A 13,483-nucleotide genomic window follows, 5' to 3' on the forward strand; every position below is an offset into this window, starting at 1 on the left:
TAGGAAGGAGCATGGGTGCTTGCCAAAGGTCTTACTGCATATATAATCTCAGTTTACCTGTAATGGACTGTTGTTTCCATATTGAGCAGAATTTAAATATAGGAAGGAGAGGACTCCTGTCCAGTCCTTCTGCATATATGATCAGGTTGTGTCTTCTTATGGAGACCTAGTAACATGCACAATTTAGCCCTTCGTGTTATTATTCTGTATTCAGCCATTTGAGAGTCGGCATTGCGTAGTGCCTAAAGGTATGGACTTTAGAGCTAATTTCCCGTACTTAAGCCCCACACTGCCATCTGCCAGTTTCTTACTTTAGCAAGTAATCTAACTTCTCAGAGCCTCAATATCCTGTTCTCGAAAATAAAATGCTAATAGAGTGCTGCTTTGGGATTATTTGAAATAACTCATGTGGAACGTTTAGAATCAATTCTCAAAACCCAGGAACATTCAGTATGAGTTAGCTATTTTTATTGATCTCCACTTATGTCATATATATGATGCCTGTATTTATTTGAAATACTTCAGTATAGACAATGTGTTGTTATATATGTATGTGGACACCACATTCTAGGAGCATTCAGTTGCTCCTATCTGGAATTCAGCAGAAGATAAGCTAACCATATCCTGAGGCAACTGCTTTATAGAGACACTTCAGTTATCACTTTTTCTGGTGATAGTCAGAGAAGTTTTCTTATTAGCATAAATGAGTGTACTTCAAAAAATTCACGGAAAAATAGAATCAAAAGATAATATGAATCTTTCCATGAACTTTTTTTTTTTTTTTTTTTTTTGACAAGTAAGGGGATCGCAACCCTCGGCTCAGTGTGGTTCGCACCAGGCTCAGCCAGTGAGCCCACCGGCCGTCCCTATATAGGATCCGAACCCGCAGCCTCGGCACTACCAGCGCTGCACTCTCCTGAGCGAGCCACAGGGCCGGCCCTTTCCATGAACTTTTTGAGGTACTCTCGTGTTAGAAACTTAATTTTGTTGAAGAAATTAGTGATCTGCAAAGTGGTCATTATGATGAAATGTCACTGGTGATTCTCATGATGTGTAGATTGCGGAAATATTTTAGAGGTAATTCTGGTCCTTTCATGAACAGCAATAAGAATTTAGCAAACACTGTACCCTTCACTTATACCATTGACCGTAACAACCTAGTCTGATTCTTTTTTTTTCTTTTTTTAATCAGTAATAAAAAACCACTTTAATACATAGTTTTTAAAATGAGTACTCCAAAATTTAGGACCAGAACACCAGATCTATGATTTCCGTTAATGATTGCTCATTCTTTCCTTGTTTGCTATTTAATCTTTTTTTAAGTAAAAATTTATATTATTGAATATAGAAGAAAATTTGGGTGAACATAAAGAAAGGGCAAGTTTTCCTATTTGTATGTTTATGTTCATCTTTAGTAAAAGTTTAAAACATTATTTTTTGTTGTCTTTATGATGCATACGAACATAACAAGGTATAAAATATTTCATTCTTGCTCGCTTTTATTACCAACAATTACATAACAATTACATATTATACTTACTAATCTAAAAGAAGTACAAGAGTTTTCTAAATTATGGTCTTTTTAATTGATTATGAATATTCATGACATACAAAGCTTACTGCCACCTCTCGTGCTCATGATGTGGGGGCCAGATTCATACTGGCTGTATACCCATTACCACAAATTGCATTTGTACCCCATGCCCCCCACCCAATTATCCCCAACCTCCCTCCCCCTCACACCTTCCCCCACACTCTACTTTGTAGCCAATAGAATGTTCTCTCACTCTGCAAGTCCAATGCACCACTGTGGTCTTTCTTTCCTTCCTTCTTTCTCTCTTATCTCCCATATATGAGTGAGCACATGCAGTATTTATCCCTCTGTACTTTGCTTATTTCAGTCAACACAAGTTTCTCCAGGCTGATCCATGTTGTTACAAATAGGAGTATTTCTTTTTTATTTTTTATGTCAGAGTAGTATTCCATGGTGTATATATACTACAGTTTCCTTATCCAATCCTAGCCAAAGCAAACCAGAGCAAAAAATAATAATAATAAAGCCAGAGGTATAACACTACCTGACTTCAAATTATACTACAAAGTTATTGTAACCAAAACAGCATGGTACTGGTATAAAAATAGACATTCAGACCAGTGGAGAAGAATTGAAACCCAGAAATAACCCCTCAGGTTTATAGCCATCTGATATTGGACAAAGGCAACAAAAATCTGCATTGGGGAAAAGACTGCCTCTTCACCAAGTGGTGCTGCAAAAACTGGATATCCATATGCAGAAGAATGAAACTAGGTATGCCTCTCTTGCCATACACTAAAATCAACTCAAAATGGATTAAAGACTTAAGTATAAGACCCAAAACTGTAAAATTACTAAGGAATAATAAAGGTGAAACACTTCAGCAACTAGGTCTGGGCACAGACTTTAGGAGAAGGAGCATGAAAGCACAAGCAGCAAAAGAAAAAATAAACAAATGAGACTATATCAAACTAAAAAGCTTCTACACAGCAAAGGAAACAATCAGAGTGAAACAACAACCTACAGAGTGGGAGAAAATTTTTGCTAACTATGCATCAAACAAGGGATTAATATCCATAATATACAAGGAACTTAAACAATTATATAGTAAAAAAACAAATAACCCAATTAAAAAATGGGCAAAGTTGCTGAATAGACATTTTTCAAAGGAAGACATACAAATGGCCAATAGGTACATGAAAAAATGCTCAACATCACTAGCCATCAGTGAAAGGCAAATTAAAACTACACTGAGATACCACCTCATCCCAGTTAGACTAGCTATAATCAAAAAGATGGTGAATAACAAATGCTGGAGAGGGTGTGGGGAGAAGGAAATACTCCTCCACTGTTGGTGGGACTGTAAATTAGTACAACCACTATGGAAAACAGTATGGAGTTTTCTCAAACAATTACAGATAGATCTTCCATACAATCCAGAAATCCACCTACTGGGTATATACCCAAAGGAATGGAAATCATCATGTCAAAGGGATACCTGCACTCCCATGTTCATGGCAGCTCTGTTTACAATAGCCAAGATATGGAACCAGCCTAGGCTTGATTCTTAAATATTTCCTTTCCACTATTGATTCAGAGGTTTCTTGATAGTCTAACAACAGGTTTAGCCAGATCTAACAATGCAATTTTGTCTCATTTGCCTCAAGTGAATTTTTTATGCAATTTAATTTTTTTTTTATAAACTGGAACTTCATCAAATTTTTAAAATAGGTCATATACTTGATTGATAATACATATTGGTATCTGTGGTCAAATTTGTCCTGAGACATGCTTTTATTACAACCTAGGAATTACCTTTACTTATTTCAAACTACTGACAGCGATCAAGAGCTACCAATAAGAACTGTGCATAGTCATAGTTGTTTCAGACAATTTGCAGTAATATACTCCCTAACTCAGCTAGTTATAAATTCCTAGAGGACAGAAGCCAAAACTTATCTAGCATTCATTTTTTCCAATAAATATTTATTGAAGACCTAATGATTACAAAGTATTATGGTAATAGGGAATCCTCAGATGACTGAATTAGGGTCTTTATTCTCAATAAGCTTGTGATTTGGTGAACTCTCTTTTTTTGTTTGTTTTTAATTCTTCTTGAAATTTAAATTGCATAGAACACATTCTTGGCACTACTCAGAGAATAGTTAGTTGAAAGATAATTTCTTCCAGGAAAATTATTTCTCAAAGCTTACAATACCTTTCTCCCTCCAACTGAAGGGGAACTCCTTGTAAAATTTCCCTGTAGAAAGTCAGACATATTTGTCATGAAGTAAAACTCACCAACATGAACTTGCTTTTTGTGAAGAAACTGCTCTTTAATAAGCTAACTAGTTTCATTGGCCTTGCTCTCATGAAAGATTCATGCAGTGGAACTGTCCTAGCTGTATATGAAATAGTTTCCACCAACACGAAATAAGAGTTTCTTGCCTTTTCCCACTCTAAATTAGATTTGTAAATTTACTTTTCACCTAAGGCTTTTCTATGAAAAGAAAAATAATTTTTCTTGTAAGATCAAAATGTTTTATGCTTATCCCGTAATAGTGCTCTGAAGGGGAAATGGAGGTGAAGGCCAGTGTTTAACTCTGGCTTATTATTTTCCCTATTTATTTTTTGGTTTTCATGTCATCTAGTTCCAAATGTGGCCCTTTGGCACAGCTGTCCAGTAGACGTCAGCTTTGATGGACCCCATTTCATTATATTCCTCTGTGCACAGAGCACCTGGGCCTCATGTTCTCCCTAAGGTCCTCTTTGATGTGTAACAATTGGCCTGAGTGGCACATTATTCACCAGCACTTTTTTCTTCATCCTGTCATTAAATTGCAACCTTAACAGAATCTTTTCTACATGATAGGTGACAATGGGTGGTGATATTTAAATGAAAACTTTCTCAGTAATGCATTGAGTGCCTCATGATGTGTTCTTCATTGGTAACAAAATATCTTAATTCAGTTAAAATAGTCTGTTACCTTAAGAAAACTTTCTCAGAGAATTTCAAACACTTTAGCCAGCAAAAAAAGGGAATATTTTCATGCTGAAGAGGATTTTTTTTTAATGCCAAAATAAAATCTACCCATCCTGACTGTACATATGGACAGAAAAAGTCGTGTGGTTTGAGCTCATGGAAACAGCAGATACTTGGTTGTGGATTACTAAAAATTCCATTTTCTGTGAAAGGCACTTAATAAATGGGAAAGTAACCTAATTGAATTAAAATTAAGTCATCTTTAGAGGCAGCAGTGGAGTCACGTCAGTGAACTAGTCATAGATTGTAATGTTGGCAGCTAAAGATAGAACTTGTATAATAGTACCTGCAATGGTTAATTTTGTTGTTTTGTTTTGTTTTGGAGGCTGGCCAATACTGGAATCTGAAGCCTTGACCTTGGTGTTATCAGCACCATGCTCTAACCAAGTGAGTTAACTGGCCAGCCTTGTAAATATTTTATGTGTAACCCTGGCTGGGCCACAGTGCCAAGATATTTACCCAATCATTATTCTGGATGTTTCTATAAGGTTTTCTTGGGTGAGATTAACATATAAATTGGTAGGCTATGAGTAAAGCTGATTGCCCGGCATAATGAGATGGACCTCAACTAATTAATTGAAATCCTCAATAGAACAAAAGCTGACCCCTCACCCCATATACACCCCTAGAAAGAAGGAATTCTTCCAGAATAAGGCTTTTGGGGCTTGAACTGCAACTCTTCCTTGGGTCTGTAGCCTGCAGCCCTATCCCATCAGATTTCAGACTTGCCACACCTACACAATCCTGTGAGCCAATTACTTAAAAACAAATCTCTCCCTTTATATTGTTTCTCTGAAGAACACTGACTAATACAGTACCGAACAGGAATTATATGACAGGTATGATCAAAATAGTCACAACTGAAATAATATACCTAAGTTAAAGATACTGGTTCTTTGACAAGCTGTAGTCAGAGATTAAATAGGACATGGCTTCCACAGGTGTCTGTGCACTGAACTTTGGCTGAAGCAGGAGAGACTTTTCCCCTTGGCTTTTATACCTGATTAGTGCCTGATATTTGATTTTTAAACAAATTATCTAATTTAGGAGGTGCAGGGAAAGAAGACAAACTATAAAAATCTGTTATTAAACTGTCTAATATTGTGGTAAGTCTGGGAACTGTGTTAAACACATTCCTCAAAATTGATCCAAGGGACCAGAAAGTTTGCATACAAGGGGTCTTCAAAAAGTTCATGGAGAAATTTGTATTATTTTAAAATTCTATTTTCAATGAACTTTTTGAAGTATCCTTGTATTTATACAGCAATTTCTAAGAGTCACTTGTTTAGGGGTACTCTCAGACGGTGTTAATTTTTTGCCACTGAAGTCTTCTGAAGTTTCAAGAATAGTCCTCGAGCACAGAGATGCTTGGTGGTCTTGGAAGGCTGGTGGAACACATTGGAATAATAAAGTCAGAGGGATATGTGTGGGGCACTGGCAGTATCTGCTCTTTAGAGAAGTTCAGACTTCCTTTGCTTTTGATCCATCACCATATGGGAGTCAGTAGGTGTATTAGTCTGTTTCTGTTGCTTATAACAGAATACCTGAAACTGGGTAACTTATAAAGAAATAAAATTTATTCCTTACAGTTCTGGAGGCTGAGAAGTCCAAAGTCCAAGGAACACATCTGGTGAGGACCTTTTTCTTGGTGGTGACTCTCCACAGCAACACAGATTATCACATGGTGAATGGCTGAACAAGAGAGAGCTAAACTTCTTACTTCCTCTCCTTTAAAAGCCGATAGAACCATGCCCATGACCACTCATTAAACCATCAATGGATTAATCCATTCACAAGGGTACAGTCCTCATAATCTAATCACCTTTTAAAGGCCCCACATTTCAAATACCATAGTTGGCTTTCCTATCCTCTTATCACTGTTACATGGGGATTAAGTTTACAATACATGGACCTTTGAGGTATACATTTGATCCATAGTACTAGGTAATTTAATTTTATCAATTAGAAATTATTTTTCTACCATGTGACAGAAATCCTAACCAACAATTCTAAAATCCAGTAGGCAGTCCAGAGGTTCTTTAATAGCCTAGTGATATCAACAATCCAGGCTTTTCCCATCTTTCTCTACTATCCTTAGTTAGAGAGGACCAAAACTGCTGGAACCACTGCAACACTGGAGCCTTTGATACTCATATATCCAGTCGCCTCATAGTTGCAAGATAGCTATTATAACTCTAAGACTCATAACAAAGATCAAAGGGAGGAAGGAGTAGGAGGAAGGGAGGGGCAGGACAGCCCAAACTACTTCTTTTCATACCCTATTTCTTAATCAGAAAACCGTATGCTTTAATCAGAGGATTCTTAAAGCAAATGTACTTCACAGGGCCTGGTTTTCCAAAGCCTTGCAGTTTCAAATATTGACCTTGCAGAGGACTGGAAATTTTCCTCAGGCTATAAAGTCTCTGGTGTAAGATAAAGATTTGTGGCACAGCAAGGTTGCTGGCTCAAGGACAGACTAGTTACCGATGGTTATGTAAAGATACTGAGAAATTTCTGGAGGGAGAAGGAATATTTGCTAAGATCAAGCTTTCATTGATGGATCACTTAATTGTCTAATGGAATGTCATCTGACTTGTTTCACTGAAAGTTACCAGCCTATATTGTTAAACTATAATGCCACCTATGTTCTCTTCCTGTAACTTCCTGGTCTGGAGAATAAATGCAGGAAGAGAACCCCAATTTGGTGTTAATTTCCCAAGGAAGGGATGCTTCTCATTGAAGGGTTCCAGGAAAGTTAACCACTTTGGGGCTTCTCACCACTCAGAAGAGATGGGCTTTGAGTAATCCTTTGTGGCTTTGTCACCCAGGGGAAATGGGGTGACAAATCCGTGGGGGACAGAGCAACAATGGTGCTGAAAGGTGAGGCCTTTAAAAGGTGATTGAGTTTCAAAGACTGTGCGCTTGTGAGTGGATTGATCCACTCATGGAGTAATGGGTTGATGGTTTAATGGGTTGTCATGGGTGTGTTTCTGGTGGCTATGTAAGGAGAGCGAGTGAAAAGGTTAGCTCTCTCTTCCTTTTGCCATTCTCTTTGTGTGATATCCTGTGTTGCCGGGGAACTCTGTAGTGAGTCCTCACCAAGAAGAAAGTCCTCACCAGATACATCCCCTGGGCTGAGGACTTCCCAGCCTCCAAAATTGAAAGAAATAAATCTTGTTTTCTTATAAATTACCTGGCTACAGGCATTCTATGATCAGCAACAGAAACGGACTAATATAGCATCCAACAAAGTTCCAATAACCTTGATAACTACTGTGTCACATAGCCAACCCTACCTACAAAAACAAGTACATAGCTGTATCCACCAAGTTCAGTATAAGAAACAAAAGCCTTTCTAGGCGCTTTAAGCAGAAAGGATTTAAGACAGGAATTTTGATGTCTACAAAGTCACTGAAAAGACTGGAGGAATGAGTCCTAATCTGGCCTCTCAGTGATTTCTAGAAGTACTTAGCTATATTTATTTTTATGCACACACGGCATGATGTGGCCACGATCAGGAAACTGGGGTGGTAAAAAGATATTACTATTAACTACTGAATTTAGGAAGACACACCTGATTTGTGATCCAGTGATTAGGAAGCCAGGATCAAAGAAAATGAAGACTTCTGGGACCATAGGAACACAGCTGGAGTACTGATGTGAGCAAAACAAAAAAATGTATTCATGTGAGCAACTGTAGTTCAGAACGCTTGCTGCAAAGGAGACAAGGGAATGGGTAAATTAAAATGAGATTAGCTTGAACTGAATAGACCAAATCATAACTCTTCCATGGCTAAACACATTACATTTCTCTAAAAATCAAGGCTCTTTAAGCAAGAAAAAAGTAACAAGCAATGGTTAGCAGAAAGCTGAATAATAATGTTGCCCTCAGACCTTCTTCCAGGACTCCCCTGAGAGATTCAGTTCCCACTTAAGGTGGTAGGGATGCTATTCCAAGTCTGCAGTTTCCTCTTCATCATAGTCTTTTCCTGTAAGAGTTCCACACCTTCTTTGACTCAGGTTCAAGGTTGACAATCGTAGGACTCTAGCTTAGCCTTAACAGTGAATATAGGCAAAAGTAGCAAAAAGAGAAGGTTGTAAAGGAATGCAGGCAGCTCAATAAAAATATGTTTTTATTGGGCATAAAATTAAAAAATAATTACAGTCTTCCTCAAACTTAGTTTTGGAAGTTTTAAATATAAAATAGGTCATAGCTCTACTTATCACTTTTGTTTTCCTTCAAAAGAGCTCAATCACATTGTAGCTGATTTTACCTTGGAATAAAAAGTTGCAATCATTTTTAATTAAATTTGTGCCAAGTCTAAAATAATATATGATACACACACACACACACACACACACACACACACACAGTCTTGGAACACTTATGGAAGCTTAGTCGTTGGGGTATATTTTAGGCAGGTAATAGTAGATGCTGAAATAGTAGTTGCCTACTGTAGAGCAAGAGGCAAATGAAGTTCATGCTATTTCTATGGTAATTTCCTGTCACGCAATTCAATCTTACTATATCTTATTATAAGGCAATAAAATGCTGCCTAAAGATTCAGTAAAAATTATATAATAGTTTTGAAGGTGAACAATACTAACAGGTTATAAATACTCAACTAACATTCTGGTTCCAACAAGAACAAAAAAGAGTTTGATTACACACACAAAGAAAAGCATTTACAAAATACATTTCTCACTCTCGCAATAAACATATTCAGTGGTTTATTTCACTCCATAACAAAAAAGCCATCAAGCCCAAAATAGCATGTGCAATGTAATGAAAAATATATAGATTTAGAATATTACATAATATGTAATTACTGTGCATTCTAGAAGATTGTCATGAGCCACTAGTAGATTTACTCACGGCTCAACTTTGAATATTTCAGGGACATGAAAAACAAGTCATGAAATAATAACTTGGAATTTAAAAGAAAATATCAAGAGTACTGCGAGTTTTCTATAAATAGTTAATTTCCATAATGTCACACTCAAAAGAACTAAGAAGCTCAGTCATAAGGTTTTAATATGGCAAAGCAACAGCAAATGGTTAATCATAGCCACAGATCCTTCCTCTGAATTTCGAAGTGTTTGTTCTCAAAGGTAGAAAAAAAAGCCATAATGTGTGTGTGTGTGTGTGTGTGTGTGTGCATGTGTGTGTGCATGTGTGTGTCTGCTGTAGGGTAGGAGAAGTGATAGGAGAAAGACAAAAAAGAAGGATAAGACAAGTTGCCAAAAGAAGGAATTTCTGAAGTTTATTGCCAAGTTTTTGAGTAGGGAAAGGGTCTTGGGATTCATGAGTTAACAATAACACACATTAAAACTCTACTCCTAACACAAATTAGATACTAATACTTATGATAAGAAAGGTGTCTTGGTTAAAAATTATTAAACTTATAATGTTTCAAAGGCAAAAGCACCTTAAAGACCACAATGAACAACTGACAAAAGAAAAGAGGAAATATTTCAAACTGAGTAGGCATGTCATTCCTGGGTAGTCTTGGAGTTTGAATATTCTGTATTTCTTTGTTGTTGAGTTTCTGAAAAAATATTTGAGAAAATATTGATGTATTTTTCTAACATTTTTTCTTTGAAGATTGCCTTTATTTCACACTGGTAGAATTAACCAATCTTAATTTTATATTTTACTATTTCCAAAGGAATTATGTTCATCCCAAAATATACTCCCTTTTCAATATTTTCTAGTTCAAAATGCTGCCATTTTAACCTATCTAAATATGTTCTATTTAATTAAATGTAAATGGACTAAAATATCATTAAGAAACTGGGAGTGTGATAATAGATTAAAAAGCAAGATGAAACAAAGCACAATTACATCATACATAAGAGAGGCTCACTAATTAAATACATAGAAAATGAAAAGCGGTACCACCTAAAGATTTAACAAAGGTAATGATCAATTTTATGAAAAAATCTGAAAAGTTTGATGAAATGGACAAATCATTATAAACACACACACAATTTACCAAGACAGACAAGAGAATAAATATTTAAAAGCTGAATAAATTTAAAATTGTATTAATCTAAATTAAATTAAATATGTAATGAATATTAGGGGACATTAAAAAGTTTATGGAAAATAGAATTAAGGATAAAAATAAAAATATAAACTTTATTTCTTAACATAAGTTCCATCAAGTTCAAGTCACAAGTAAGTGATGATACAGCTATTTAGTCCATCCCTAAAGAAATGAGTCCTAGGAATTTAACTATGTCAGTGCAATCTTTTTTACATTATTAACTGAAGAAAAATGGGTTCCCTTTAAAGATTTTTTTAAGGTTAGGAAACAAAAAGAAGTCAGAAGTACTCAAATCAGGACTGTAAGGTAGATGCCTAAAGATTTCCCATTGAAACTGTCAAAAGATTGTGCTTGTTTGATGGGAGGAATGAGCAGAAGCATTGTCGTGGTGGAGAAAGACTCTCTGGTGAAGCTTCCCACATTTTTTTATGCTAAAGCTTTGGCTATCTTTCAAAAAAACACTCATAATAAGCAGAGGTTATCATTCTTTGACCCTCCAGAAAGCCAGTAAACAAAATGACTTGAGCATCCCAAAAAACTGTTGCTGTGATCTTTGCTCTTGATAGGTCTGCTTTTGCTTTGACTGGACCACTTCCACCTCTTGGTAGCCAATGCTTTGATTGTGCTTTGTCTTCAGGATTGTACTGGTAGACCTATGTTTCATTTCCTGTTACAATTCTTTGAAGAAATGCTTCAGGATCGTGATCCCACTTGTTTAAAATTTCCATGGAAAGCTTTGCTCTTGCCTGTAGCTAATCTGGGTGCAACAGTTTTGGCACACATCGAGCAGAAAGTTCCCTCAGCTGTAATTTTTCAGTCAGAATTGTGTAGGCTGAATGAATGGAGATGTCTATGGTGTTGGCTATTGTTTCTGCTGTTAGTCATCGGTCCTCTTCAATTAGGGTACAAATAAGATTAATTTTTCCTAGAAAATTGATGTGGATGGTCTGCTGCTCACCAATGATTTCACCATTTTCCCACCCAAACTTCACCATAAATTTGATGTTTGCTCTTGCTTCAGTTTTAGCAGAATTCATGTTGCTCTGATAGGTGTTATTTTCAAACTGATGTCTTATCATTCCTAGTGCCTCAAACTAGATCCTATTCAGACACATTATAGCAAGTTAGTATGAATTTATTTTGGTGCAAAAAAAAATTGCCACCCATGCATAGATTTTCCATGATACACATTTCTGTGAAATTTTGAAGACTGCTTGCATGTAATAAATATTACTTTCACATAATACATGACTGGCCCTGAAGGCTTTCAGTGAAAAATTGCAAATATTAAAGCAAGAAATCAATTTCAAATAAATAGTTGCAGAAAATAAAGTGGAAACAGTTATCAACTCATTTTATAGAGGCTGAATAAACCTAATGTTAAAAACTAGGAAGAACTTTAAAGAAAGGAAAGTCACAGATCACTTGCTTTCGTAAACATAAACAAAAAATCCTAAGCAAAGTATTGTTGAAGCAGTTGTTGGAAGGGAAAAATAAAACAGAAAGACAGGAGCAAGATAAATTTTGTAGAATGTTCTCAGAGAAGGATTGAGAAAAGAGAGACTTTTGCGGAGTCATAAGGATTTGACATAATGGATGGGTAAAGATATTTTAGTAGGCTTTCATGTGTATTGCAACTACAAGTTTTCCCTTCAAAAAATCTTCAGGAGATTTATGTTGAGATGTCAAGTTTGGAATGGGTCCTTTTTTAATATGAATTCTTAATGAGGTATCTCTGTTTTATTCATTTTATTGTAAAATAGTAACCATAATAAAAGTATTAAATAATATAATATTAGTAATTTTTCCTGTATTATTAATGCCATGCAGAACTTAGTGATGTGCAAGGGTATGTTACATTGAAAAAATGTTTATACATATGGACTAAAAAGATGTCATTTTATTCTTTATCATCTCACTACAACTTCTGAAGTGAGTAAAATTTTAAACTTTATCAAATCAGAAATTTGAAATACAGACATAATTTATGTAAAATCACAAATCAAATAAGTATTAGGAAGTGTGGATTAAGCCCCAGATGTCAGATTCCAGAGGCTAAATTCTTAGCCCCTTGACTGTATCCATGCACATATGTGTACATTTAGAGCTCTGTTCAGGGTCAAACACAGAGATAAAGACATTTCTGATATATGGGGATCATGAAAATAACATGAGAGACTAATTTTAATTTTGTTGCAGTTATATCTGCATTGGACACAGTTTTTCAAATAAGAGAAACAAAGATTAGTATTGTATAAAAAATAAGGATGAGAAGCAATAAATCTTTTGTGTCAACACTCTCTTGGCCACCACATCTAGACTCTTTTTTGAGAACTCTCTGGAGGTGTATTACATTTAGAAAATAATGGCCCAATTTCACATGTGCTTTAGAGTGATCAAATTCCCGGTATTAAATAGATGTTAATTCTACTCTCAGAAAAATTTTATAGTACTGCTGCTAATTGCTCAGCAAAGAAAAAAATTGCTGAAGTAATCTGTCCCAGAAGTCATACTTAAAAAAAAAAAAAAATCCCTAGACATTAACAGGCTGTTCCTTTATACTGATAGAATAATATGCTCACATTCTAAAGGGCAACAAAGAACATCTTCATGTTGTTTATTGATAAAATAATGGTTTAGAGAACTAACTCCTCTACTAGCATTCTAATTCTTGAATTTTACCACTGTAGTCTCTTAGATATCCCTTTCTGAATCAAAGTTACATTGTAGACAAGTTATGAATGATTTGGGGGCAGATGCAATACACTTCCTTTAGGACTACCAGCAATAACTGTTGGACAAATTAATGGGGGCTACTTTCCAGCACTCAAGCTGGTAGAGGTCCATGCCATCATG

Source organism: Cynocephalus volans, chromosome 2 (assembly GCF_027409185.1).
Source record: "Cynocephalus volans isolate mCynVol1 chromosome 2, mCynVol1.pri, whole genome shotgun sequence".
NCBI classification, from domain to species: Eukaryota; Metazoa; Chordata; class Mammalia; order Dermoptera; family Cynocephalidae; genus Cynocephalus; species Cynocephalus volans.